Genomic DNA, 27733 nt, shown 5'->3' on the forward strand with positions numbered 1-27733 from the left:
AACGCCATCAATCTCATTTGAGCTCCTTGCTCCCGCTTCTGTTTTCTCCACCTCTCATACTGCCAGTTCTCTCTTTCTCTGTGGTTGGTGGCTACTTTCCTGAGCTTCCGAAGCCACGTGGTTCCTGCCTCTTGTTGTCAGACTTGAATTGGAAAAGGAACTATATTAACAAGCCTTTACCACTCACACACGGCGGAAGTTTATACTTTAATTCAGTGAGCTAAGAAAAGCGTGTTGTGGGTCCCCTACGAGCCATGGTGCTTGCTTCATCATGATTTGGCACCAGTCATTAGCCGCAGCTCTGCTAATGAGCCACTGAGGTCAGTTTCAATATTTACTCAAAAACATAACCATGCAGCCCACCCCTCAACTGTGTATTTATCTTGCTTTTCTGCTGTTCGTGTGATTAGCTGGGAGGAGCTCACGGCGACATCCTCCCTATAAAAGTGTAGATGGATCACTCTCTAACTCTTTCTTGCTTCACATACAAATGGCTTGAAAGGTGCAGGGAAGATGCAGGTCTAATAGACAGAATAGAAGGTCTGTGCCAGGTGGGTTTCTCTGCATTGGTGTCCCATCACAGGTCCGCAAGTGTAATGTGTGATCTTTGACTCCTGGCATTTCACAAGCAGGCGGCCAGGAAACGGTTTCAGCCTATCAACCACTGAGGAGACGCAGCCTCTGAATGAGGAATGAGGAAGCAATGAATACATCCAGCCTATCACAGGAACAGCCCTGAGTGTTCCGAATTATAAATTCTCCATGTCACTGTATGTCGTTGAGCCCAAGTAGCTCGCCGTGATCGTATAGTGGTTAGTACTCTGTGTTGTGGCCGCAGCAACCTCGGTTCGAATCCGAGTCACGGCATTGTGGTTGGCAATGTCACGGCAGTTGGGTGTTAATTTTACAGAATTAGCAAATGTACCAGTGGTTTTTGTAAAATGTCTATTAAAAACAGATCCTTTCAAATATTTAAACCATCTAACAACAAATGATTTAAACTCGCATGATTATAAGCTGTAGCTATAATGTATTTACTTACATAAATTATCGTTCTTGAACCTATTGGGGGTGGAGGGGGAGCGGAGCTCACCCCCCAGGTGCAGTTGAGTGACCTGTGTTGTGGCTCTCTAGAGGGAAGGCACAAATTTTGCTGTCACCCAGCCCAATCCAGACGTGTATTGGGGCCATGTTTCAGGCAAATAGAGCAGTAAGTGCAGAGACATGTTCACTCTCTAAAAGTGGCATTTCTAAAATAGTAAAGTTAAATCCAACCTCACCAGTAAGTAGGATTTTCAATAAATAAATAAAGCTACTCCTCTCCGATATGGAATTACCAAATAAAAAGTATAGGGGAATACACAGAGCTAACCTATGAGAGGGGTAGACCTCACAGTAGTGAAAAATGAAATAGACTGTTTGGTACTTTCAGGACACGCGAACCACCAAAGTACATATCTTATTTTTTACTTACATAGCATCATGCACCTAGAACTACCTAGGGCCTACCTTAGGTGTAAATTATATGTAATAAAAGGGGAGTTTAAGGCTTGGCAAGTAGGCTGGGACTCCCCTGGGAGACCCCTGAGTCTATGCCCAGAACCATAACTCTGCCAGTCGAGTACTTACCTAAAAGCCGATAACTCACTTTTCTTCCATAGGCTAACATTGAGTGGTTTCACTTGGAAATTCTTCTAAGTGGTGTGGAGTTTTGGAACTTTAAAATATTCATCTAAAATCAGCCGAACAACGAATTCTGATTTACTCACCTGTTATCAGGAGAGACCTCAGTGCTGCATCTTGGAGCTCAGTACTGACCCTGAAAAGTAATTTTAACCGTACTTACCAGTAACTCGAATTTCCTTCCATGGGATATCATTGCCTGCTTTTTGCTGAAAATTTTCTAAGTGTCGATTTTTGAAACTTACAAATATTCTTTAAAAATCGTACCAACTGTGAAAACGTAATTGTTTACCTGTTTTAGATAGATGTCCCAGTACTGAGCCTAGGAGCCCAGCACTGTATTACAAAAGTAACGAGAACGTACTTTACCCGTAACTTGAATTTTCTTCCATAGGAAACCATTGACTGTTTTTCTGTGAAATTTCTTCTAAGTGTCGATTTTGCAAACATGTAAATATTCCTTAAAAATCGCCTGTATAACTTAAACGCAGTTTCTCAACTGCTTACAGGTGGTACAGTAGTGCTGGATCTAGGATCCAACACTGACCTAGAAAAAGTAACCATAACCCCACTTACCTGCTAAGTGAATTTCCTTCCATAGGATAACATTGGTAATTTGATCAGCAAAAGTTTCTAAGTGTCAACTTTTAAAATAGCAAAATATTGCTTAAAAATCACAACAGTAACTAAAACGAATTTACTCACTTGTTTCCAAGAACTGTCCCAGGACTGAATCTAGGATCCAGTCCTGGATTTAGAAAAGTAATCCTGAAAGTAATTAATTGCATATAACTTAAAATTCCCATTGAGCTCAATGTATTATTGTGATTCAAATTGTGTTGCCTATTGCAATAAACTGTAACTATGACCTGCAAAAGTCAATTTCCTATTGCAAAGTATTTAACTAAAGCATCTCATTCTGAGAAAGTATATTTTGATACCTATTGTTGGTTCTAAAATAAAACAACAATATCTTTTGTATGCAAACCAATGGCCTAGAGTTCAGTTCTTGAGTGTGTGAGACCATTTGCTGACTGAGTGTGTACAACAAATGTTTTACACTGTACTCTGATACTGCCTTACTGCTCGGCAAGCTACCACTTTAGAGAGTAAGGTTATATCTAACTTTAGCCTCTGCCAAACCTCTGGGGACTGGGGACTCTGTGCACACTGTACCTATTTGGGAACAGTATATACAGAGCCACTTTCTCACAGTAGTGATAAAGTGATTAGAGTCCTAAGGCCAACATAAAGATACAGCAAAACGTGAGGTGAAAAGCAAAAAGGTTGCTGGTAGGCCACCTTAAGGATGCCAGGTCTAACAAACACTGAACTAAGGATAACATGAGTAAAACATCAGGTTTCTCTACTGCATTTGGTGAGACAAGTGGACCTTCTTTTATCTTCCATTCAAGCAATCTTTGACAGACCCCTTTATTATAGAGCTTTTCAAGGATTAAAGATAAGGCACTTACAAAGGAGTCCCAAATACTCAGAGATGGTTGACTTCTGTAATATGGGTCGTAGACTAAAAGCAGCGCAAAAACAGAGTGCAACAGGGTCCAAAAAACTTGAGTGCCACAAGAGAGTTTGAATGCAAGCGTATCCTTTTACAGATCCAGAGATATACTCATGCAATTTTTGTTTTTAGGACAGAACGTGCATGATGAAAAAAACATTGTTTTTAAAAAGCGCATTGCAGAATATCAGTACTTTGATGTGGGAAAACTTCAAAACTTTCAAACAAAATATTTGTAGGCCGCTTACAGCAAGTTGTTGTGGCCGAGTGGTTAAGGCGATGGACTAGAAATCCTTTGGGGTATCTCCGCGCAGGTTCGAATCCTGCCAACAACGAGAATCTTTTTATTATCAGCTACAATTTCAGAAGTTAACCTTTAGTATTTCTTCCATTTCAGTTTTATAAATAGGTGGCTTATTTTTGTGTCACTATTGCCTCTCCACATATTTGTTATCGCTACCTCTTTCATGTCTTTGCTACACCTCATTCCTACTTTAGCACTGGTGTAAACGCTTCAAATTATTATACCGTTGCTCTCTCATTCATACCTGCGCATGCACTTGAAAGTTACTTTACCAATAAAAGACGCAAAGAGAGAAATAGAACAAAAGTGCTGGCTGGATTGGCAAACACACTTCATAAAACTGCATTTTCTTTTTTATTCTCCCCCGTGTTACATGCTTAACCTCCCCATGTGTAATTTCTCTTAACCTGCTGTCCCAGGAAGAGAATTTCATGTACAGGCTCTTTCTGTGTTTTTTTCCCTAGTCTGTCTTTCCCATTTCTTAGCTGTGTAACTGTTCCTTTACGCGCTCTATTTAAACGCCATCAATCTCATTTGAGCTCCTTGCTCCCGCTTCTGTTTTCTCCACCTCTCATACTGCCAGTTCTCTCTTTCTCTGTGGTTGGTGGCTACTTTCCTGAGCTTCCGAAGCCACGTGGTTCCTGCCTCTTGTTGTCAGACTTGAATTGGAAAAGGAACCATATTAACAAGCCTTTACCACTCACACACGGCGGAAGTTTATACTTTAATTCAGTGAGCTAAGAAAAGCGTGTTGTGGGTCCCCTACGAGCCATGGTGCTTGCTTCATCATGATTTGGCACCAGTCATTAGCCGCAGCTCTGCTAATGAGCCACTGAGGTCAGTTTCAATATTTACTCAAAAACATAACCATGCAGCCCACCCCTCAACTGTGTATTTATCTTGCTTTTCTGCTGTTCGTGTGATTAGCTGGGAGGAGCTCACGGCGACATCCTCCCTATAAAAGTGTAGATGGATCACTCTCTAACTCTTTCTTGCTTCACATACAAATGGCTTGAAAGGTGCAGGGAAGATGCAGGTCTCATAGACAGAATAGAAGGCCTGTGCCAGGTGGGTTTCTCTGCATTGGTGTCCCATCACAGGTCCGCAAGTGTAATGTGTGATCTTTGACTCGTGGCATTTCACAAGCAGGCGGCCAGGAAACGGTTTCAGCCTATCAACCACTGAGGAGACGCAGCCTCTGAATGAGGAATGAGGAAGCAATGAATACATCCAGCCTATCACAGGAACAGCCCTGAGTGTTCCGAATTATAAATTCTCCATGTCACTGTATGTCGTTGAGCCCAAGTAGCTCGCCGTGATCGTATAGTGGTTAGTACTCTGCGTTGTGGCCGCAGCAACCTCGGTTCGAATCCGAGTCACGGCATTGTGGTTGGCAATGTCACGGCAGTTGGGTGTTAATTTTACAGAATTAGCAAATGTACCAGTGGTTTTTGTAAAATGTCTATTAAAAACAGATCCTTTCAAATATTTAAACCATCTAACAACAAATGATTTAAACTCGCATGATTATAAGCTGTAGCTATAATGTATTTACTTACATAAATTATCGTTCTTGAACCTATTGGGGGTGGAGGGGGAGCGGAGCTCACCCCCCAGGTGCAGTTGAGTGACCTGTGTTGTGGCTCTCTAGAGGGAAGGCACAAATTTTGCTGTCACCCAGCCCAATCCAGACGTGTATTGGGGCCATGTTTCAGGCAAATAGAGCAGTAAGTGCAGAGACATGTTCACTCTCTAAAAGTGGCATTTCTAAAATAGTAAAGTTAAATCCAACCTCACCAGTAAGTAGGATTTTCAATAAATAAATAAAGCTACTCCTCTCCGATATGGAATTACCAAATAAAAAGTATAGGGGAATACACAGAGCTAACCTATGAGAGGGGTAGACCTCACAGTAGTGAAAAATGAAATAGACTGTTTGGTACTTACAGGACACGCGAACCACCAAAGTACATATCTCATTTTTTACTTACATAGCATCATGCACCTAGGACTACCTAGGGCCTACCTTAGGTGTAAATTATATGTAATAAAAGGGGAGTTTAAGGCTTGGCAAGTAGGCTGGGACTCCCCTGGGAGACCCCTGAGTCTATGCCCAGAACCATAACTCTGCCAGTCGAGTACTTACCTAAAAGCCGATAACTCACTTTTCTTCCATAGGCTAACATTGAGTGGTTTCACTTGGAAATTCTTCTAAGTGGTGTGGAGTTTTGGAACTTTAAAATATTCATCTAAAATCAGCCGAACAACGAATTCTGATTTACTCACCTGTTATCAGGAGAGACCTCAGTGCTGCATCTTGGAGCTCAGTACTGACCCTGAAAAGTAATTTTAACCGTACTTACCAGTAACTCGAATTTCCTTCCATGGGATATCATTGCCTGCTTTTTGCTGAAAATTTTCTAAGTGTCGATTTTTGAAACTTACAAATATTCTTTAAAAATCGTACCAACTGTGAAAACGTAATTGTTTACCTGTTTTAGATAGATGTCCCAGTACTGAGCCTAGGAGCCCAGCACTGGATTACAAAAGTAACGAGAACGTACTTTACCCGTAACTTGAATTTTCTTCCATAGGAAACCATTGACTGTTTTTCTGTGAAATTTCTTCTAAGTGTCGATTTTGCAAACATGTAAATATTCCTTAAAAATCGCCTGTATAACTTAAACGCAGTTTCTCAACTGCTTACAGGTGGTACAGTAGTGCTGGATCTAGGATCCAACACTGACCTAGAAAAAGTAACCATAACCCCACTTACCTGCTAAGTGAATTTCCTTCCATAGGATAACATTGGTAATTTGATCAGCAAAAGTTTCTAAGTGTCAACTTTTAAAATAGCAAAATATTGCTTAAAAATCACAACAGTAACTAAAACGAATTTACTCACTTGTTTCCAAGAACTGTCCCAGGACTGAATCTAGGATCCAGTCCTGGATTTAGAAAAGTAATCCTGAAAGTAATTAATTGCATATAACTTAAAATTCCCATTGAGCTCAATGTATTATTGTGATTCAAATTGCGTTGCCTATTGCAATAAACTGTAACTATGACCTGCAAAAGTAAATTGCCTATTGCAAAGTATTTAACTAAAGCATCTCATTCTGAGAAAGTATATTTTGATACCTATTGTTGGTTCTAAAATAAAACAACAATATCTTTTGTATGCAAACCAATGGCCTAGAGTTCAGTTCTTGAGTGTGTGAGACCATTTGCTGACTGAGTGTGTACAACAAATGTTTTACACTGTACTCTGATACTGCCTTACTGCTCGGCAAGCTACCACTTTAGAGAGTAAGGTTATATCTAACTTTAGCCTCTGCCAAACCTCTGGGGATTGGGGACTCTGTGCACACTGTACCTATTTGGGAACAGTATATACAGAGCCACTTTCTCACAGTAGTGATAAAGTGATTAGAGTCCTAAGGCCAACATAAAGATACAGCAAAACGTGAGGTGAAAAGCAAAAAGGTTGCTGGTAGGCCACCTTAAGGATGCCAGGTCTAACAAACACTGAACTAAGGATAACATGAGTAAAACATCAGGTTTCTCTACTGCATTTGGTGAGACAAGTGGGCCTTCTTTTATCTTCCATTCAAGCAATCTTTGACAGACCCCTTTATTATAGAGCTTTTCAAGGATTAAAGATAAGGCACTTACAAAGGAGTCCCAAATACTCCGAGATGGTTGACTTCTGTAATATGGGTCGTAGTCTAAAAGCAGCGCAAAAACAGAGTGCAACAGGGTCCAAAAAACTTGAGTGCCACAAGAGAGTTTGAATGCAAGCGTATCCTTTTACAGATCCAGAGATATACTCATGCAATTTTTGTTTTTAGGACAGAACATGCATGATGAAAAAAACATTGTTTTTAAAAAGCGCATTGCAGAATATCAGTACTTTGATGTGGGAAAACTTCAAAACTTTCAAACAAAATATTTGTAGGCAGCTTACAGCAAGTTGTTGTGGCCGAGTGGTTAAGGCGATGGACTAGAAATCCATTGGGGTATCCCCGCGCAGGTTCGAATCCTGCCAACAACGAGAATCTTTTTATTATCGGCTACAATTTCAGAAGTTAACCTTTAGTATTTCTTCCATTTCAGTTTTATAAATAGGTGGCTTATTTTTGTGTCACTATTGCCTCTCCACATATTTGTTATCGCTACCTCTTTCATGTCTTTGCTACACCTCATTCCTACTTTAGCACTGGTGTAAACGCTTCAAATTATTATACCGTTGCTCTCTCATTCATACCTGCGCATGCACTTGAAAGTTACTTTACCAATAAAAGACGCAAAGAGAGAAATAGAACAAAAGTGCTGGCTGGATTGGCAAACACACTTCATAAAACTGCATTTTCTTTTTTATTCTCCCCCGTGTTACATGCTTAACCTCCCCATGTGTAATTTCTCTTAACCTGCTGTCCCAGGAAGAGAATTTCATGTACAGGCTCTTTCTGTGTTTTTTTCCCTAGTCTGTCTTTCCCATTTCTTAGCTGTGTAACTGTTCCTTTACGCGCTCTATTTAAACGCCATCAATCTCATTTGAGCTCCTTGCTCCCGCTTCTGTTTTCTCCACCTCTCATACTGCCAGTTCTCTCTTTCTCTGTGGTTGGTGGCTACTTTCCTGAGCTTCCGAAGCCACGTGGTTCCTGCCTCTTGTTGTCAGACTTGAATTGGAAAAGGAACTATATTAACAAGCCTTTACCACTCACACACGGCGGAAGTTTATACTTTAATTCAGTGAGCTAAGAAAAGCGTGTTGTGGGTCCCCTACGAGCCATGGTGCTTGCTTCATCATGATTTGGCACCAGTCATTAGCCGCAGCTCTGCTAATGAGCCACTGAGGTCAGTTTCAATATTTACTCAAAAACATAACCATGCAGCCCACCCCTCAACTGTGTATTTATCTTGCTTTTCTGCTGTTCGTGTGATTAGCTGGGAGGAGCTCACGGCGACATCCTCCCTATAAAAGTGTAGATGGATCACTCTCTAACTCTTTCTTGCTTCACATACAAATGGCTTGAAAGGTGCAGGGAAGATGCAGGTCTAATAGACAGAATAGAAGGTCTGTGCCAGGTGGGTTTCTCTGCATTGGTGTCCCATCACAGGTCCGCAAGTGTAATGTGTGATCTTTGACTCCTGGCATTTCACAAGCAGGCGGCCAGGAAACGGTTTCAGCCTATCAACCACTGAGGAGACGCAGCCTCTGAATGAGGAATGAGGAAGCAATGAATACATCCAGCCTATCACAGGAACAGCCCTGAGTGTTCCGAATTATAAATTCTCCATGTCACTGTATGTCGTTGAGCCCAAGTAGCTCGCCGTGATCGTATAGTGGTTAGTACTCTGTGTTGTGGCCGCAGCAACCTCGGTTCGAATCCGAGTCACGGCATTGTGGTTGGCAATGTCACGGCAGTTGGGTGTTAATTTTACAGAATTAGCAAATGTACCAGTGGTTTTTGTAAAATGTCTATTAAAAACAGATCCTTTCAAATATTTAAACCATCTAACAACAAATGATTTAAACTCGCATGATTATAAGCTGTAGCTATAATGTATTTACTTACATAAATTATCGTTCTTGAACCTATTGGGGGTGGAGGGGGAGCGGAGCTCACCCCCCAGGTGCAGTTGAGTGACCTGTGTTGTGGCTCTCTAGAGGGAAGGCACAAATTTTGCTGTCACCCAGCCCAATCCAGACGTGTATTGGGGCCATGTTTCAGGCAAATAGAGCAGTAAGTGCAGAGACATGTTCACTCTCTAAAAGTGGCATTTCTAAAATAGTAAAGTTAAATCCAACCTCACCAGTAAGTAGGATTTTCAATAAATAAATAAAGCTACTCCTCTCCGATATGGAATTACCAAATAAAAAGTATAGGGGAATACACAGAGCTAACCTATGAGAGGGGTAGACCTCACAGTAGTGAAAAATGAAATAGACTGTTTGGTACTTTCAGGACACGCGAACCACCAAAGTACATATCTTATTTTTTACTTACATAGCATCATGCACCTAGAACTACCTAGGGCCTACCTTAGGTGTAAATTATATGTAATAAAAGGGGAGTTTAAGGCTTGGCAAGTAGGCTGGGACTCCCCTGGGAGACCCCTGAGTCTATGCCCAGAACCATAACTCTGCCAGTCGAGTACTTACCTAAAAGCCGATAACTCACTTTTCTTCCATAGGCTAACATTGAGTGGTTTCACTTGGAAATTCTTCTAAGTGGTGTGGAGTTTTGGAACTTTAAAATATTCATCTAAAATCAGCCGAACAACGAATTCTGATTTACTCACCTGTTATCAGGAGAGACCTCAGTGCTGCATCTTGGAGCTCAGTACTGACCCTGAAAAGTAATTTTAACCGTACTTACCAGTAACTCGAATTTCCTTCCATGGGATATCATTGCCTGCTTTTTGCTGAAAATTTTCTAAGTGTCGATTTTTGAAACTTACAAATATTCTTTAAAAATCGTACCAACTGTGAAAACGTAATTGTTTACCTGTTTTAGATAGATGTCCCAGTACTGAGCCTAGGAGCCCAGCACTGTATTACAAAAGTAACGAGAACGTACTTTACCCGTAACTTGAATTTTCTTCCATAGGAAACCATTGACTGTTTTTCTGTGAAATTTCTTCTAAGTGTCGATTTTGCAAACATGTAAATATTCCTTAAAAATCGCCTGTATAACTTAAACGCAGTTTCTCAACTGCTTACAGGTGGTACAGTAGTGCTGGATCTAGGATCCAACACTGACCTAGAAAAAGTAACCATAACCCCACTTACCTGCTAAGTGAATTTCCTTCCATAGGATAACATTGGTAATTTGATCAGCAAAAGTTTCTAAGTGTCAACTTTTAAAATAGCAAAATATTGCTTAAAAATCACAACAGTAACTAAAACGAATTTACTCACTTGTTTCCAAGAACTGTCCCAGGACTGAATCTAGGATCCAGTCCTGGATTTAGAAAAGTAATCCTGAAAGTAATTAATTGCATATAACTTAAAATTCCCATTGAGCTCAATGTATTATTGTGATTCAAATTGTGTTGCCTATTGCAATAAACTGTAACTATGACCTGCAAAAGTCAATTTCCTATTGCAAAGTATTTAACTAAAGCATCTCATTCTGAGAAAGTATATTTTGATACCTATTGTTGGTTCTAAAATAAAACAACAATATCTTTTGTATGCAAACCAATGGCCTAGAGTTCAGTTCTTGAGTGTGTGAGACCATTTGCTGACTGAGTGTGTACAACAAATGTTTTACACTGTACTCTGATACTGCCTTACTGCTCGGCAAGCTACCACTTTAGAGAGTAAGGTTATATCTAACTTTAGCCTCTGCCAAACCTCTGGGGACTGGGGACTCTGTGCACACTGTACCTATTTGGGAACAGTATATACAGAGCCACTTTCTCACAGTAGTGATAAAGTGATTAGAGTCCTAAGGCCAACATAAAGATACAGCAAAACGTGAGGTGAAAAGCAAAAAGGTTGCTGGTAGGCCACCTTAAGGATGCCAGGTCTAACAAACACTGAACTAAGGATAACATGAGTAAAACATCAGGTTTCTCTACTGCATTTGGTGAGACAAGTGGACCTTCTTTTATCTTCCATTCAAGCAATCTTTGACAGACCCCTTTATTATAGAGCTTTTCAAGGATTAAAGATAAGGCACTTACAAAGGAGTCCCAAATACTCAGAGATGGTTGACTTCTGTAATATGGGTCGTAGACTAAAAGCAGCGCAAAAACAGAGTGCAACAGGGTCCAAAAAACTTGAGTGCCACAAGAGAGTTTGAATGCAAGCGTATCCTTTTACAGATCCAGAGATATACTCATGCAATTTTTGTTTTTAGGACAGAACGTGCATGATGAAAAAAACATTGTTTTTAAAAAGCGCATTGCAGAATATCAGTACTTTGATGTGGGAAAACTTCAAAACTTTCAAACAAAATATTTGTAGGCCGCTTACAGCAAGTTGTTGTGGCCGAGTGGTTAAGGCGATGGACTAGAAATCCTTTGGGGTATCTCCGCGCAGGTTCGAATCCTGCCAACAACGAGAATCTTTTTATTATCAGCTACAATTTCAGAAGTTAACCTTTAGTATTTCTTCCATTTCAGTTTTATAAATAGGTGGCTTATTTTTGTGTCACTATTGCCTCTCCACATATTTGTTATCGCTACCTCTTTCATGTCTTTGCTACACCTCATTCCTACTTTAGCACTGGTGTAAACGCTTCAAATTATTATACCGTTGCTCTCTCATTCATACCTGCGCATGCACTTGAAAGTTACTTTACCAATAAAAGACGCAAAGAGAGAAATAGAACAAAAGTGCTGGCTGGATTGGCAAACACACTTCATAAAACTGCATTTTCTTTTTTATTCTCCCCCGTGTTACATGCTTAACCTCCCCATGTGTAATTTCTCTTAACCTGCTGTCCCAGGAAGAGAATTTCATGTACAGGCTCTTTCTGTGTTTTTTTCCCTAGTCTGTCTTTCCCATTTCTTAGCTGTGTAACTGTTCCTTTACGCGCTCTATTTAAACGCCATCAATCTCATTTGAGCTCCTTGCTCCCGCTTCTGTTTTCTCCACCTCTCATACTGCCAGTTCTCTCTTTCTCTGTGGTTGGTGGCTACTTTCCTGAGCTTCCGAAGCCACGTGGTTCCTGCCTCTTGTTGTCAGACTTGAATTGGAAAAGGAACCATATTAACAAGCCTTTACCACTCACACACGGCGGAAGTTTATACTTTAATTCAGTGAGCTAAGAAAAGCGTGTTGTGGGTCCCCTACGAGCCATGGTGCTTGCTTCATCATGATTTGGCACCAGTCATTAGCCGCAGCTCTGCTAATGAGCCACTGAGGTCAGTTTCAATATTTACTCAAAAACATAACCATGCAGCCCACCCCTCAACTGTGTATTTATCTTGCTTTTCTGCTGTTCGTGTGATTAGCTGGGAGGAGCTCACGGCGACATCCTCCCTATAAAAGTGTAGATGGATCACTCTCTAACTCTTTCTTGCTTCACATACAAATGGCTTGAAAGGTGCAGGGAAGATGCAGGTCTCATAGACAGAATAGAAGGCCTGTGCCAGGTGGGTTTCTCTGCATTGGTGTCCCATCACAGGTCCGCAAGTGTAATGTGTGATCTTTGACTCGTGGCATTTCACAAGCAGGCGGCCAGGAAACGGTTTCAGCCTATCAACCACTGAGGAGACGCAGCCTCTGAATGAGGAATGAGGAAGCAATGAATACATCCAGCCTATCACAGGAACAGCCCTGAGTGTTCCGAATTATAAATTCTCCATGTCACTGTATGTCGTTGAGCCCAAGTAGCTCGCCGTGATCGTATAGTGGTTAGTACTCTGCGTTGTGGCCGCAGCAACCTCGGTTCGAATCCGAGTCACGGCATTGTGGTTGGCAATGTCACGGCAGTTGGGTGTTAATTTTACAGAATTAGCAAATGTACCAGTGGTTTTTGTAAAATGTCTATTAAAAACAGATCCTTTCAAATATTTAAACCATCTAACAACAAATGATTTAAACTCGCATGATTATAAGCTGTAGCTATAATGTATTTACTTACATAAATTATCGTTCTTGAACCTATTGGGGGTGGAGGGGGAGCGGAGCTCACCCCCCAGGTGCAGTTGAGTGACCTGTGTTGTGGCTCTCTAGAGGGAAGGCACAAATTTTGCTGTCACCCAGCCCAATCCAGACGTGTATTGGGGCCAGGTTTCAGGCAAATAGAGCAGTAAGTGCAGAGACATGTTCACTCTCTAAAAGTGGCATTTCTAAAATAGTAAAGTTAAATCCAACCTCACCAGTAAGTAGGATTTTCAATAAATAAATAAAGCTACTCCTCTCCGATATGGAATTACCAAATAAAAAGTATAGGGGAATACACAGAGCTAACCTATGAGAGGGGTAGACCTCACAGTAGTGAAAAATGAAATAGACTGTTTGGTACTTACAGGACACGCGAACCACCAAAGTACATATCTTATTTTTTACTTACATAGCATCATGCACCTAGGACTACCTAGGGCCTACCTTAGGTGTAAATTATATGTAATAAAAGGGGAGTTTAAGGCTTGGCAAGTAGGCTGGGACTCCCCTGGGAGACCCCTGAGTCTATGCCCAGAACCATAACTCTGCCAGTCGAGTACTTACCTAAAAGCCGATAACTCACTTTTCTTCCATAGGCTAACATTGAGTGGTTTCACTTGGAAATTCTTCTAAGTGGTGTGGAGTTTTGGAACTTTAAAATATTCATCTAAAATCAGCCGAACAACGAATTCTGATTTACTCACCTGTTATCAGGAGAGACCTCAGTGCTGCATCTTGGAGCTCAGTACTGACCCTGAAAAGTAATTTTAACCGTACTTACCAGTAACTCGAATTTCCTTCCATGGGATATCATTGCCTGCTTTTTGCTGAAAATTTTCTAAGTGTCGATTTTTGAAACTTACAAATATTCTTTAAAAATCGTACCAACTGTGAAAACGTAATTGTTTACCTGTTTTAGATAGATGTCCCAGTACTGAGCCTAGGAGCCCAGCACTGGATTACAAAAGTAACGAGAACGTACTTTACCCGTAACTTGAATTTTCTTCCATAGGAAACCATTGACTGTTTTTCTGTGAAATTTCTTCTAAGTGTCGATTTTGCAAACATGTAAATATTCCTTAAAAATCGCCTGTATAACTTAAACGCAGTTTCTCAACTGCTTACAGGTGCTACAGTAGTGCTGGATCTAGGATCCAACACTGACCTAGAAAACGTAACCATAACCCCACTTACCTGCTAAGTGAATTTCCTTCCATAGGATAACATTGGTAATTTGATCAGCAAAAGTTTCTAAGTGTCAACTTTTAAAATAGCAAAATATTGCTTAAAAATCACAACAGTAACTAAAACGAATTTACTCACTTGTTTCCAAGAACAGTCCCAGGACTGAATCTAGGATCCAGTCCTGGATTTAGAAAAGTAATCCTGAAAGTAATTAATTGCATATAACTTAAAATTCCCATTGAGCTCAATGTATTGTTGTGATTCAAATTGTGTTGCCTATTGCAATAAACTGTAACTATGACCTGCAAAAGTCAATTGCCTATTGCAAAGTATTTAACTAAAGCATCTCATTCTGAGAAAGTATATTTTGATACCTATTGTTGGTTCTAAAATAAAACAACAATATCTTTTGTATGCAAACCAATGGCCTAGAGTTCAGTTCTTGAGTGTGTGAGACCATTTGCTGACTGAGTGTGTACAACAAATGTTTTACACTGTACTCTGATACTGCCTTACTGCTCGGCAAGCTACCACTTTAGAGAGTAAGGTTATATCTAACTTTAGCCTCTGCCAAACCTCTGGGGACTGGGGACTCTGTGCACACTGTACCTATTTGGGAACAGTATATACAGAGCCACTTTCTCACAGTAGTGATAAAGTGATTAGAGTCCTACGGCCAACATAAAGATACAGCAAAACGTGAGGTGAAAAGCAAAAAGGTTGCTGGTAGGCCACCTTAAGGATGCCAGGTCTAACAAAAACTGAACTAAGGATAACATGAGTAAAACATCAGGTTTCTCTACTGCATTTGGTGAGACAAGTGGGCCTTCTTTTATCTTCCATTCAAGCAATCTTTGACAGACCCCTTTATTATAGAGCTTTTCAAGGATTAAAGATAAGGCACTTACAAAGGAGTCCCAAATAATCAGAGATGGTTGACTTCTGTAATATGGGTCGTAGACTAAAAGCAGCACAAAAACAGAGTGCAACAGGGTCCAAAAAACTTGAGTGCCACAAGAGAGTTTGAATGCAAGCGTATCCTTTTACAGATCCAGAGATATACTCATGCAATTTTTATTTTTAGGACAGAACGTGCAATATGAAAAAAACATTGTTTTTAAAAAGCGCATTGCAGAATATCAGTACTTTGATGTGGGAAAACTTCAAAACTTTCAAACAAAATATTTGTAGGCAGCTTACAGCAAGTTGTTGTGGCCGAGTGGTTAAGGCGATGGACTAGAAATCCATTGGGGTATCCCCGCGCAGGTTCGAATCCTTCCAACAACGAGAATCTTTTTATTATCGGCTACAATTTCAGAAGTTAACCTTTAGTATTTCTTCCATTTCAGTTTTATAAATAGGTGGCTTATTTTTGTGTCACTATTGCCTCTCCACATATTTGTTATCGCTACCTCTTTCATGTCTTTGCTACACCTCATTCCTACTTTAGCACTGGTGTAAACGCTTCAAATTATTATACCGTTGCTCTCTCATTCATACCTGCGCATGCACTTGAAAGTTACTTTACCAATAAAAGATGCAAAGAGAGAAATAGAACAAAAGTGCTGGCTGGATTGGCAAACACACTTCATAAAACTGCATTTTCTTTTTTATTCTCCCCCGTGTTACATGCTTAACCTCCCCATGTGTAATTTCTCTTAACCTGCTGTCCCAGGAAGAGAATTTCATGTACAGGCTCTTTCTGTGTTTTTTTCCCTAGTCTGTCTTTCCCATTTCTTAGCTGTGTAACTGTTCCTTTACGCGCTCTATTTAAACGCCATCAATCTCATTTGAGCTCCTTGCTCCCGCTTCTGTTTTCTCCACCTCTCATACTGCCAGTTCTCTCTTTCTCTGTGGTTGGTGGCTACTTTCCTGAGCTTCCGAAGCCACGTGGTTCCTGCATCTTGTTGTCAGACTTGAATTGGAAAAGGAACTATATTAACAAGCCTTTACCACTCACACACGGCGGAAGTTTATACTTTAATTCAGTGAGCTAAGAAAACCGTGTTGTGGGTCCCCTACGAGCCATTGTGCTTGCTTCATCATCATTTGGCACCAGTCATTAGCCGCAGCTCTGCTAATGAGCCACTGAGGTCAGTTTCAATATTTACTCAAAAACATAACCATGCAGCCCACCCCTCAACTGTGTATTTATCTTGCTTTTCTGCTGTTCGTGTGATTAGCTGGGAGGAGCTCACGGCGACATCCTCCCTATAAAAGTGTAGATGGATCACTCTCTAACTCTTTCTTGCTTCACATACAAATGGCTTGAAAGGTGCAGGGAAGATGCAGGTCTAATAGACAGAATAGAAGGCCTGTGCCAGGTGGGTTTCTCTGCATTGGTGTCCCATCACAGGTCCGCAAGTGTAATGTGTGATCTTTGACTCCTGGCATTTCACAAGCAGGCGGCCAGGAAACGGTTTCCGCTTATCAACCACTGAGGAGACGCAGCCTCTGAATGAGGAATGAGGAAGCAATGAATACATCCAGCCTATCACAGGAACAGCCCTGAGTGTTCCGAATTATGTAAATTCTCCATGTCATTGTATGTCGTTGAGCCCAAGTAGCTCGCCGTGATCGTATAGTGGTTAGTACTCTGCGTTGTGGCCGCAGCAACCTCGGTTCGAATCCGAGTCACGGCATTGTGGTTGGCAATGTCACGGCAGTTGGGTGTTAATTTTACAGAATAAGCAAATGTACCAGTGGTTTTTGTAAAATGTCTATTAAAAACAGATCCTTTCAAATATTTAAACCATCTAACAACAAATGATTTAAACTCGCATGATTATAAGCTGTAGCTATAATGTATTTACTTACATAAATTATCGTTCTTGAACCTATTGGGGGTGGAGGGGGAGCGGAGCTCACCCCCCAGGTGCAGTTGAGTGACCTGTGTTGTGGCTCTCTAGAGGGAAGGCACAAATTTTGCTGTCACCCAGCCCAATCCAGACGTGTATTGGGGCCATGTTTCAGGCAAATAGAGCAGTAAGTGCAGAGACATGTTCACTCTCTAAAAGTGGCATTTCTAAAATAGTAAAGTTAAATCCAACCTCACCAGTAAGTAGGATTTTCAATAAATAAATAAAGCTACTCCTCTCCGATATGGAATTACCAAATAAAAAGTATAGGGGAATACACAGAGCTAACCTATGAGAGGGGTAGACCTCACAGTAGTGAAAAATGAAATAGACTGTTTGGTACTTACAGGACACGTGAACCACCAAAGTACATATCTCATTTTTTACTTACATAGCATCATGCACCTAGGACTACCTAGGGCCTACCTTAGGTGTAAATTATATGTAATAAAAGGGGAGTTTAAGGCTTGGCAAGTAGGCTGGGACTCCCCTGGGAGACCCCTGAGTCTATGCCCAGAACCATAACTCTGCCAGTCGAGTACTTACCTAAAAGCCGATAACTCACTTTTCTTCCATAGGCTACCATTGAGTGGTTTCACTTGGAAATTCTTCTAAGTGGTGTGGAGTTTTGGAACTTTAAAATATTCATCTAAAATCAGCCGAACAACGAATTCTGATTTACTCACCTGTTATCAGGAGAGACCTCAGTGCTGCATCTTGGAGCTCAGTACTGACCCTGAAAAGTAATTTTAACCGTACTTACCAGTAACTCGAATTTCCTTCCATGGGATATCATTGCCTGCTTTTTGCTGAAAATTTTCTAAGTGTCGATTTTTGAAACTTACAAATATTCTTTAAAAATCGTACCAACTGTGAAAACGTAATTGTTTACCTGTTTTAGATAGATGTCCCAGTACTGAGCCTAGGAGCCCAGCACTGGATTACAAAAGTAACGAGAACGTACTTTACCCGTAACTTGAATTTTCTTCCATAGGAAACCATTGACTGTTTTTCTGTGAAATTTCTTCTAAGTGTCGATTTTGCAAACATGTAAATATTCCTTAAAAATCGCCTGTATAACTTAAACGCAGTTTCTCAACTGCTTACAGGTGGTACAGTAGTGCTGGATCTAGGATCCAACACTGACCTAGAAAAAGTAACCATAACCCCACTTACCTGCTAAGTGAATTTCCTTCCATAGGATAACATTGGTAATTTGATCAGCAAAAGTTTCTAAGTGTCAACTTTTAAAATAGCAAAATATTGCTTAAAAATCACAACAGTAACTAAAACGAATTTACTCACTTGTTTCCAAGAACTGTCCCAGGACTGAATCTAGGATCCAGTCCTGGATTTAGAAAAGTAATCCTGAAAGTAATTAATTGCATATAACTTAAAATTCCCATTGAGCTCAATGTATTATTGTGATTCAAATTGTGTTGCCTATTGCAATAAACTGTAACTATGACCTGCAAAAGTCAATTTCCTATTGCAAAGTATTTAACTAAAGCATCTCATTCTGAGAAAGTATATTTTGATACCTATTGTTGGTTCTAAAATAAAACAACAATATCTTTTGTATGCAAACCAATGGCCTAGAGTTCAGTTCTTGAGTGTGTGAGACCATTTGCTGACTGAGTGTGTACAACAAATGTTTTACACTGTACTCTGATACTGCCTTACTGCTCGGCAAGCTACCACTTTAGAGAGTAAGGTTATATCTAACTTTAGCCTCTGCCAAACCTCTGGGGACTGGGGACTCTGTGCACACTGTACCTATTTGGGAACAGTATATACAGAGCCACTTTCTCACAGTAGTGATAAAGTGATTAGAGTCCTAAGGCCAACATAAAGATACAGCAAAACGTGAGGTGAAAAGCAAAAAGGTTGCTGGTAGGCCACCTTAAGGATGCCAGGTCTAACAAACACTGAACTAAGGATAACATGAGTAAAACATCAGGTTTCTCTACTGCATTTGGTGAGACAAGTGGACCTTCTTTTATCTTCCATTCAAGCAATCTTTGACAGACCCCTTTATTATAGAGCTTTTCAAGGATTAAAGATAAGGCACTTACAAAGGAGTCCCAAATACTCAGAGATGGTTGACTTCTGTAATATGGGTCGTAGACTAAAAGCAGCGCAAAAACAGAGTGCAACAGGGTCCAAAAAACTTGAGTGCCACAAGAGAGTTTGAATGCAAGCGTATCCTTTTACAGATCCAGAGATATACTCATGCAATTTTTGTTTTTAGGACAGAACGTGCATGATGAAAAAAACATTGTTTTTAAAAAGCGCATTGCAGAATATCAGTACTTTGATGTGGGAAAACTTCAAAACTTTCAAACAAAATATTTGTAGGCCGCTTACAGCAAGTTGTTGTGGCCGAGTGGTTAAGGCGATGGACTAGAAATCCTTTGGGGTATCTCCGCGCAGGTTCGAATCCTGCCAACAACGAGAATCTTTTTATTATCAGCTACAATTTCAGAAGTTAACCTTTAGTATTTCTTCCATTTCAGTTTTATAAATAGGTGGCTTATTTTTGTGTCACTATTGCCTCTCCACATATTTGTTATCGCTACCTCTTTCATGTCTTTGCTACACCTCATTCCTACTTTAGCACTGGTGTAAACGCTTCAAATTATTATACCGTTGCTCTCTCATTCATACCTGCGCATGCACTTGAAAGTTACTTTACCAATAAAAGACGCAAAGAGAGAAATAGAACAAAAGTGCTGGCTGGATTGGCAAACACACTTCATAAAACTGCATTTTCTTTTTTATTCTCCCCCGTGTTACATGCTTAACCTCCCCATGTGTAATTTCTCTTAACCTGCTGTCCCAGGAAGAGAATTTCATGTACAGGCTCTTTCTGTGTTTTTTTCCCTAGTCTGTCTTTCCCATTTCTTAGCTGTGTAACTGTTCCTTTACGCGCTCTATTTAAACGCCATCAATCTCATTTGAGCTCCTTGCTCCCGCTTCTGTTTTCTCCACCTCTCATACTGCCAGTTCTCTCTTTCTCTGTGGTTGGTGGCTACTTTCCTGAGCTTCCGAAGCCACGTGGTTCCTGCCTCTTGTTGTCAGACTTGAATTGGAAAAGGAACCATATTAACAAGCCTTTACCACTCACACACGGCGGAAGTTTATACTTTAATTCAGTGAGCTAAGAAAAGCGTGTTGTGGGTCCCCTACGAGCCATGGTGCTTGCTTCATCATGATTTGGCACCAGTCATTAGCCGCAGCTCTGCTAATGAGCCACTGAGGTCAGTTTCAATATTTACTCAAAAACATAACCATGCAGCCCACCCCTCAACTGTGTATTTATCTTGCTTTTCTGCTGTTCGTGTGATTAGCTGGGAGGAGCTCACGGCGACATCCTCCCTATAAAAGTGTAGATGGATCACTCTCTAACTCTTTCTTGCTTCACATACAAATGGCTTGAAAGGTGCAGGGAAGATGCAGGTCTCATAGACAGAATAGAAGGCCTGTGCCAGGTGGGTTTCTCTGCATTGGTGTCCCATCACAGGTCCGCAAGTGTAATGTGTGATCTTTGACTCGTGGCATTTCACAAGCAGGCGGCCAGGAAACGGTTTCAGCCTATCAACCACTGAGGAGACGCAGCCTCTGAATGAGGAATGAGGAAGCAATGAATACATCCAGCCTATCACAGGAACAGCCCTGAGTGTTCCGAATTATAAATTCTCCATGTCACTGTATGTCGTTGAGCCCAAGTAGCTCGCCGTGATCGTATAGTGGTTAGTACTCTGCGTTGTGGCCGCAGCAACCTCGGTTCGAATCCGAGTCACGGCATTGTGGTTGGCAATGTCACGGCAGTTGGGTGTTAATTTTACAGAATTAGCAAATGTACCAGTGGTTTTTGTAAAATGTCTATTAAAAACAGATCCTTTCAAATATTTAAACCATCTAACAACAAATGATTTAAACTCGCATGATTATAAGCTGTAGCTATAATGTATTTACTTACATAAATTATCGTTCTTGAACCTATTGGGGGTGGAGGGGGAGCGGAGCTCACCCCCCAGGTGCAGTTGAGTGACCTGTGTTGTGGCTCTCTAGAGGGAAGGCACAAATTTTGCTGTCACCCAGCCCAATCCAGACGTGTATTGGGGCCAGGTTTCAGGCAAATAGAGCAGTAAGTGCAGAGACATGTTCACTCTCTAAAAGTGGCATTTCTAAAATAGTAAAGTTAAATCCAACCTCACCAGTAAGTAGGATTTTCAATAAATAAATAAAGCTACTCCTCTCCGATATGGAATTACCAAATAAAAAGTATAGGGGAATACACAGAGCTAACCTATGAGAGGGGTAGACCTCACAGTAGTGAAAAATGAAATAGACTGTTTGGTACTTACAGGACACGCGAACCACCAAAGTACATATCTTATTTTTTACTTACATAGCATCATGCACCTAGGACTACCTAGGGCCTACCTTAGGTGTAAATTATATGTAATAAAAGGGGAGTTTAAGGCTTGGCAAGTAGGCTGGGACTCCCCTGGGAGACCCCTGAGTCTATGCCCAGAACCATAACTCTGCCAGTCGAGTACTTACCTAAAAGCCGATAACTCACTTTTCTTCCATAGGCTAACATTGAGTGGTTTCACTTGGAAATTCTTCTAAGTGGTGTGGAGTTTTGGAACTTTAAAATATTCATCTAAAATCAGCCGAACAACGAATTCTGATTTACTCACCTGTTATCAGGAGAGACCTCAGTGCTGCATCTTGGAGCTCAGTACTGACCCTGAAAAGTAATTTTAACCGTACTTACCAGTAACTCGAATTTCCTTCCATGGGATATCATTGCCTGCTTTTTGCTGAAAATTTTCTAAGTGTCGATTTTTGAAACTTACAAATATTCTTTAAAAATCGTACCAACTGTGAAAACGTAATTGTTTACCTGTTTTAGATAGATGTCCCAGTACTGAGCCTAGGAGCCCAGCACTGGATTACAAAAGTAACGAGAACGTACTTTACCCGTAACTTGAATTTTCTTCCATAGGAAACCATTGACTGTTTTTCTGTGAAATTTCTTCTAAGTGTCGATTTTGCAAACATGTAAATATTCCTTAAAAATCGCCTGTATAACTTAAACGCAGTTTCTCAACTGCTTACAGGTGCTACAGTAGTGCTGGATCTAGGATCCAACACTGACCTAGAAAACGTAACCATAACCCCACTTACCTGCTAAGTGAATTTCCTTCCATAGGATAACATTGGTAATTTGATCAGCAAAAGTTTCTAAGTGTCAACTTTTAAAATAGCAAAATATTGCTTAAAAATCACAACAGTAACTAAAACGAATTTACTCACTTGTTTCCAAGAACAGTCCCAGGACTGAATCTAGGATCCAGTCCTGGATTTAGAAAAGTAATCCTGAAAGTAATTAATTGCATATAACTTAAAATTCCCATTGAGCTCAATGTATTGTTGTGATTCAAATTGTGTTGCCTATTGCAATAAACTGTAACTATGACCTGCAAAAGTCAATTGCCTATTGCAAAGTATTTAACTAAAGCATCTCATTCTGAGAAAGTATATTTTGATACCTATTGTTGGTTCTAAAATAAAACAACAATATCTTTTGTATGCAAACCAATGGCCTAGAGTTCAGTTCTTGAGTGTGTGAGACCATTTGCTGACTGAGTGTGTACAACAAATGTTTTACACTGTACTCTGATACTGCCTTACTGCTCGGCAAGCTACCACTTTAGAGAGTAAGGTTATATCTAACTTTAGCCTCTGCCAAACCTCTGGGGACTGGGGACTCTGTGCACACTGTACCTATTTGGGAACAGTATATACAGAGCCACTTTCTCACAGTAGTGATAAAGTGATTAGAGTCCTACGGCCAACATAAAGATACAGCAAAACGTGAGGTGAAAAGCAAAAAGGTTGCTGGTAGGCCACCTTAAGGATGCCAGGTCTAACAAAAACTGAACTAAGGATAACATGAGTAAAACATCAGGTTTCTCTACTGCATTTGGTGAGACAAGTGGGCCTTCTTTTATCTTCCATTCAAGCAATCTTTGACAGACCCCTTTATTATAGAGCTTTTCAAGGATTAAAGATAAGGCACTTACAAAGGAGTCCCAAATAATCAGAGATGGTTGACTTCTGTAATATGGGTCGTAGACTAAAAGCAGCACAAAAACAGAGTGCAACAGGGTCCAAAAAACTTGAGTGCCACAAGAGAGTTTGAATGCAAGCGTATCCTTTTACAGATCCAGAGATATACTCATGCAATTTTTATTTTTAGGACAGAACGTGCAATATGAAAAAAACATTGTTTTTAAAAAGCGCATTGCAGAATATCAGTACTTTGATGTGGGAAAACTTCAAAACTTTCAAACAAAATATTTGTAGGCAGCTTACAGCAAGTTGTTGTGGCCGAGTGGTTAAGGCGATGGACTAGAAATCCATTGGGGTATCCCCGCGCAGGTTCGAATCCTTCCAACAACGAGAATCTTTTTATTATCGGCTACAATTTCAGAAGTTAACCTTTAGTATTTCTTCCATTTCAGTTTTATAAATAGGTGGCTTATTTTTGTGTCACTATTGCCTCTCCACATATTTGTTATCGCTACCTCTTTCATGTCTTTGCTACACCTCATTCCTACTTTAGCACTGGTGTAAACGCTTCAAATTATTATACCGTTGCTCTCTCATTCATACCTGCGCATGCACTTGAAAGTTACTTTACCAATAAAAGATGCAAAGAGAGAAATAGAACAAAAGTGCTGGCTGGATTGGCAAACACACTTCATAAAACTGCATTTTCTTTTTTATTCTCCCCCGTGTTACATGCTTAACCTCCCCATGTGTAATTTCTCTTAACCTGCTGTCCCAGGAAGAGAATTTCATGTACAGGCTCTTTCTGTGTTTTTTTCCCTAGTCTGTCTTTCCCATTTCTTAGCTGTGTAACTGTTCCTTTACGCGCTCTATTTAAACGCCATCAATCTCATTTGAGCTCCTTGCTCCCGCTTCTGTTTTCTCCACCTCTCATACTGCCAGTTCTCTCTTTCTCTGTGGTTGGTGGCTACTTTCCTGAGCTTCCGAAGCCACGTGGTTCCTGCATCTTGTTGTCAGACTTGAATTGGAAAAGGAACTATATTAACAAGCCTTTACCACTCACACACGGCGGAAGTTTATACTTTAATTCAGTGAGCTAAGAAAACCGTGTTGTGGGTCCCCTACGAGCCATTGTGCTTGCTTCATCATCATTTGGCACCAGTCATTAGCCGCAGCTCTGCTAATGAGCCACTGAGGTCAGTTTCAATATTTACTCAAAAACATAACCATGCAGCCCACCCCTCAACTGTGTATTTATCTTGCTTTTCTGCTGTTCGTGTGATTAGCTGGGAGGAGCTCACGGCGACATCCTCCCTATAAAAGTGTAGATGGATCACTCTCTAACTCTTTCTTGCTTCACATACAAATGGCTTGAAAGGTGCAGGGAAGATGCAGGTCTAATAGACAGAATAGAAGGCCTGTGCCAGGTGGGTTTCTCTGCATTGGTGTCCCATCACAGGTCCGCAAGTGTAATGTGTGATCTTTGACTCCTGGCATTTCACAAGCAGGCGGCCAGGAAACGGTTTCCGCTTATCAACCACTGAGGAGACGCAGCCTCTGAATGAGGAATGAGGAAGCAATGAATACATCCAGCCTATCACAGGAACAGCCCTGAGTGTTCCGAATTATGTAAATTCTCCATGTCCTTGTATGTCGTTGAGCCCAAGTAGCTCGCCGTGATCGTATAGTGGTTAGTACTCTGCGTTGTGGCCGCAGCAACCTCGGTTCGAATCCGAGTCACGGCATTGTGGTTGGCAATGTCACGGCAGTTGGGTGTTAATTTTACAGAATAAGCAAATGTACCAGTGGTTTTTGTAAAATGTCTATTAAAAACAGATCCTTTCAAATATTTAAACCATCTAACAACAAATGATTTAAACTCGCATGATTATAAGCTGTAGCTATAATGTATTTACTTACATAAATTATCGTTCTTGAACCTATTGGGGGTGGAGGGGGAGCGGAGCTCACCCCCCAGGTGCAGTTGAGTGACCTGTGTTGTGGCTCTCTAGAGGGAAGGCACAAATTTTGCTGTCACCCAGCCCAATCCAGACGTGTATTGGGGCCATGTTTCAGGCAAATAGAGCAGTAAGTGCAGAGACATGTTCACTCTCTAAAAGTGGCATTTCTAAAATAGTAAAGTTAAATCCAACCTCACCAGTAAGTAGGATTTTCAATAAATAAATAAAGCTACTCCTCTCCGATATGGAATTACCAAATAAAAAGTATAGGGGAATACACAGAGCTAACCTATGAGAGGGGTAGACCTCACAGTAGTGAAAAATGAAATAGACTGTTTGGTACTTACAGGACACGTGAACCACCAAAGTACATATCTCATTTTTTACTTACATAGCATCATGCACCTAGGACTACCTAGGGCCTACCTTAGGTGTAAATTATATGTAATAAAAGGGGAGTTTAAGGCTTGGCAAGTAGGCTGGGACTCCCCTGGGAGACCCCTGAGTCTATGCCCAGAACCATAACTCTGCCAGTCGAGTACTTACCTAAAAGCCGATAACTCACTTTTCTTCCATAGGCTACCATTGAGTGGTTTCACTTGGAAATTCTTCTAAGTGGTGTGGAGTTTTGGAACTTTAAAATATTCATCTAAAATCAGCCGAACAACGAATTCTGATTTACTCACCTGTTATCAGGAGAGACCTCAGTGCTGCATCTTGGAGCTCAGTACTGACCCTGAAAAGTAATTTTAACCGTACTTACCAGTAACTCGAATTTCCTTCCATGGGATATCATTGCCTGCTTTTTGCTGAAAATTTTCTAAGTGTCGATTTTTGAAACTTACAAATATTCTTTAAAAATCGTACCAACTGTGAAAACGTAATTGTTTACCTGTTTTAGATAGATGTCCCAGTACTGAGCCTAGGAGCCCAGCACTGGATTACAAAAGTAACGAGAACGTACTTTACCCGTAACTTGAATTTTCTTCCATAGGAAACCATTGACTGTTTTTCTGTGAAATTTCTTCTAAGTGTCGATTTTGCAAACATGTAAATATTCCTTAAAAATCGCCTGTATAACTTAAACGCAGTTTCTCAACTGCTTACAGGTGGTACAGTAGTGCTGGATCTAGGATCCAACACTGACCTAGAAAAAGTAACCATAACCCCACTTACCTGCTAAGTGAATTTCCTTCCATAGGATAACATTGGTAATTTGATCAGCAAAAGTTTCTAAGTGTCAACTTTTAAAATAGCAAAATATTGCTTAAAAATCACAACAGTAACTAAAACGAATTTACTCACTTGTTTCCAAGAACTGTCCCAGGACTGAATCTAGGATCCAGTCCTGGATTTAGAAAAGTAATCCTGAAAGTAATTAATTGCATATAACTTAAAATTCCCATTGAGCTCAATGTATTATTGTGATTCAAATTGTGTTGCCTATTGCAATAAACTGTAACTATGACCTGCAAAAGTCAATTTCCTATTGCAAAGTATTTAACTAAAGCATCTCATTCTGAGAAAGTATATTTTGATACCTATTGTTGGTTCTAAAATAAAACAACAATATCTTTTGTATGCAAACCAATGGCCTAGAGTTCAGTTCTTGAGTGTGTGAGACCATTTGCTGACTGAGTGTGTACAACAAATGTTTTACACTGTACTCTGATACTGCCTTACTGCTCGGCAAGCTACCACTTTAGAGAGTAAGGTTATATCTAACTTTAGCCTCTGCCAAACCTCTGGGGACTGGGGACTCTGTGCACACTGTACCTATTTGGGAACAGTATATACAGAGCCACTTTCTCACAGTAGTGATAAAGTGATTAGAGTCCTAAGGCCAACATAAAGATACAGCAAAACGTGAGGTGAAAAGCAAAAAGGTTGCTGGTAGGCCACCTTAAGGATGCCAGGTCTAACAAACACTGAACTAAGGATAACATGAGTAAAACATCAGGTTTCTCTACTGCATTTGGTGAGACAAGTGGACCTTCTTTTATCTTCCATTCAAGCAATCTTTGACAGACCCCTTTATTATAGAGCTTTTCAAGGATTAAAGATAAGGCACTTACAAAGGAGTCCCAAATACTCAGAGATGGTTGACTTCTGTAATATGGGTCGTAGACTAAAAGCAGCGCAAAAACAGAGTGCAACAGGGTCCAAAAAACTTGAGTGCCACAAGAGAGTTTGAATGCAAGCGTATCCTTTTACAGATCCAGAGATATACTCATGCAATTTTTGTTTTTAGGACAGAACGTGCATGATGAAAAAAACATTGTTTTTAAAAAGCGCATTGCAGAATATCAGTACTTTGATGTGGGAAAACTTCAAAACTTTCAAACAAAATATTTGTAGGCCGCTTACAGCAAGTTGTTGTGGCCGAGTGGTTAAGGCGATGGACTAGAAATCCTTTGGGGTATCTCCGCGCAGGTTCGAATCCTGCCAACAACGAGAATCTTTTTATTATCAGCTACAATTTCAGAAGTTAACCTTTAGTATTTCTTC

General features: G+C 40.5%; 14 non-coding genes across 14 annotated transcripts; all 14 read left to right on the forward strand.

The window, feature by feature from the left end:
* Nucleotides 1-795: 795 nt before the first annotated feature.
* Nucleotides 796-867, forward strand: TRNAH-GUG (transfer RNA histidin (anticodon GUG)). The gene has a single exon. It is a non-coding gene; the product is annotated as a tRNA-His (tRNA).
* Nucleotides 868-3455: 2588 nt separating this feature from the next.
* On the forward strand, nucleotides 3456-3537 carry TRNAS-AGA (transfer RNA serine (anticodon AGA)). Its single transcript has one exon. It is a non-coding gene; the product is annotated as a tRNA-Ser (tRNA).
* Nucleotides 3538-4818: 1281 nt separating this feature from the next.
* Nucleotides 4819-4890, forward strand: TRNAH-GUG (transfer RNA histidin (anticodon GUG)). Its single transcript has one exon. It is a non-coding gene; the product is annotated as a tRNA-His (tRNA).
* Nucleotides 4891-7478: 2588 nt separating this feature from the next.
* On the forward strand, nucleotides 7479-7560 carry TRNAS-AGA (transfer RNA serine (anticodon AGA)). The gene has a single exon. It is a non-coding gene; the product is annotated as a tRNA-Ser (tRNA).
* Nucleotides 7561-8841: 1281 nt separating this feature from the next.
* On the forward strand, nucleotides 8842-8913 carry TRNAH-GUG (transfer RNA histidin (anticodon GUG)). Its single transcript has one exon. It is a non-coding gene; the product is annotated as a tRNA-His (tRNA).
* Nucleotides 8914-11501: 2588 nt separating this feature from the next.
* On the forward strand, nucleotides 11502-11583 carry TRNAS-AGA (transfer RNA serine (anticodon AGA)). The gene has a single exon. It is a non-coding gene; the product is annotated as a tRNA-Ser (tRNA).
* A 1281-nt stretch (nucleotides 11584-12864) lies between these two features.
* On the forward strand, nucleotides 12865-12936 carry TRNAH-GUG (transfer RNA histidin (anticodon GUG)). Its single transcript has one exon. It is a non-coding gene; the product is annotated as a tRNA-His (tRNA).
* Nucleotides 12937-15524: 2588 nt separating this feature from the next.
* On the forward strand, nucleotides 15525-15606 carry TRNAS-AGA (transfer RNA serine (anticodon AGA)). The gene has a single exon. It is a non-coding gene; the product is annotated as a tRNA-Ser (tRNA).
* Nucleotides 15607-16889: 1283 nt separating this feature from the next.
* On the forward strand, nucleotides 16890-16961 carry TRNAH-GUG (transfer RNA histidin (anticodon GUG)). The gene has a single exon. It is a non-coding gene; the product is annotated as a tRNA-His (tRNA).
* Nucleotides 16962-19549: 2588 nt separating this feature from the next.
* On the forward strand, nucleotides 19550-19631 carry TRNAS-AGA (transfer RNA serine (anticodon AGA)). The gene has a single exon. It is a non-coding gene; the product is annotated as a tRNA-Ser (tRNA).
* Nucleotides 19632-20912: 1281 nt separating this feature from the next.
* TRNAH-GUG (transfer RNA histidin (anticodon GUG)) lies at nucleotides 20913-20984 on the forward strand. The gene has a single exon. It is a non-coding gene; the product is annotated as a tRNA-His (tRNA).
* Nucleotides 20985-23572: 2588 nt separating this feature from the next.
* TRNAS-AGA (transfer RNA serine (anticodon AGA)) lies at nucleotides 23573-23654 on the forward strand. The gene has a single exon. It is a non-coding gene; the product is annotated as a tRNA-Ser (tRNA).
* Nucleotides 23655-24937: 1283 nt separating this feature from the next.
* Nucleotides 24938-25009, forward strand: TRNAH-GUG (transfer RNA histidin (anticodon GUG)). Its single transcript has one exon. It is a non-coding gene; the product is annotated as a tRNA-His (tRNA).
* A 2588-nt stretch (nucleotides 25010-27597) lies between these two features.
* TRNAS-AGA (transfer RNA serine (anticodon AGA)) lies at nucleotides 27598-27679 on the forward strand. The gene has a single exon. It is a non-coding gene; the product is annotated as a tRNA-Ser (tRNA).
* The last annotated feature ends 54 nt before the right edge of the window (nucleotides 27680-27733 follow it).

Source organism: Triturus cristatus, chromosome 12 (genome assembly GCF_964204655.1).
Source record: "Triturus cristatus chromosome 12, aTriCri1.1, whole genome shotgun sequence".
Classification (NCBI taxonomy): domain Eukaryota; kingdom Metazoa; phylum Chordata; class Amphibia; order Caudata; family Salamandridae; genus Triturus; species Triturus cristatus.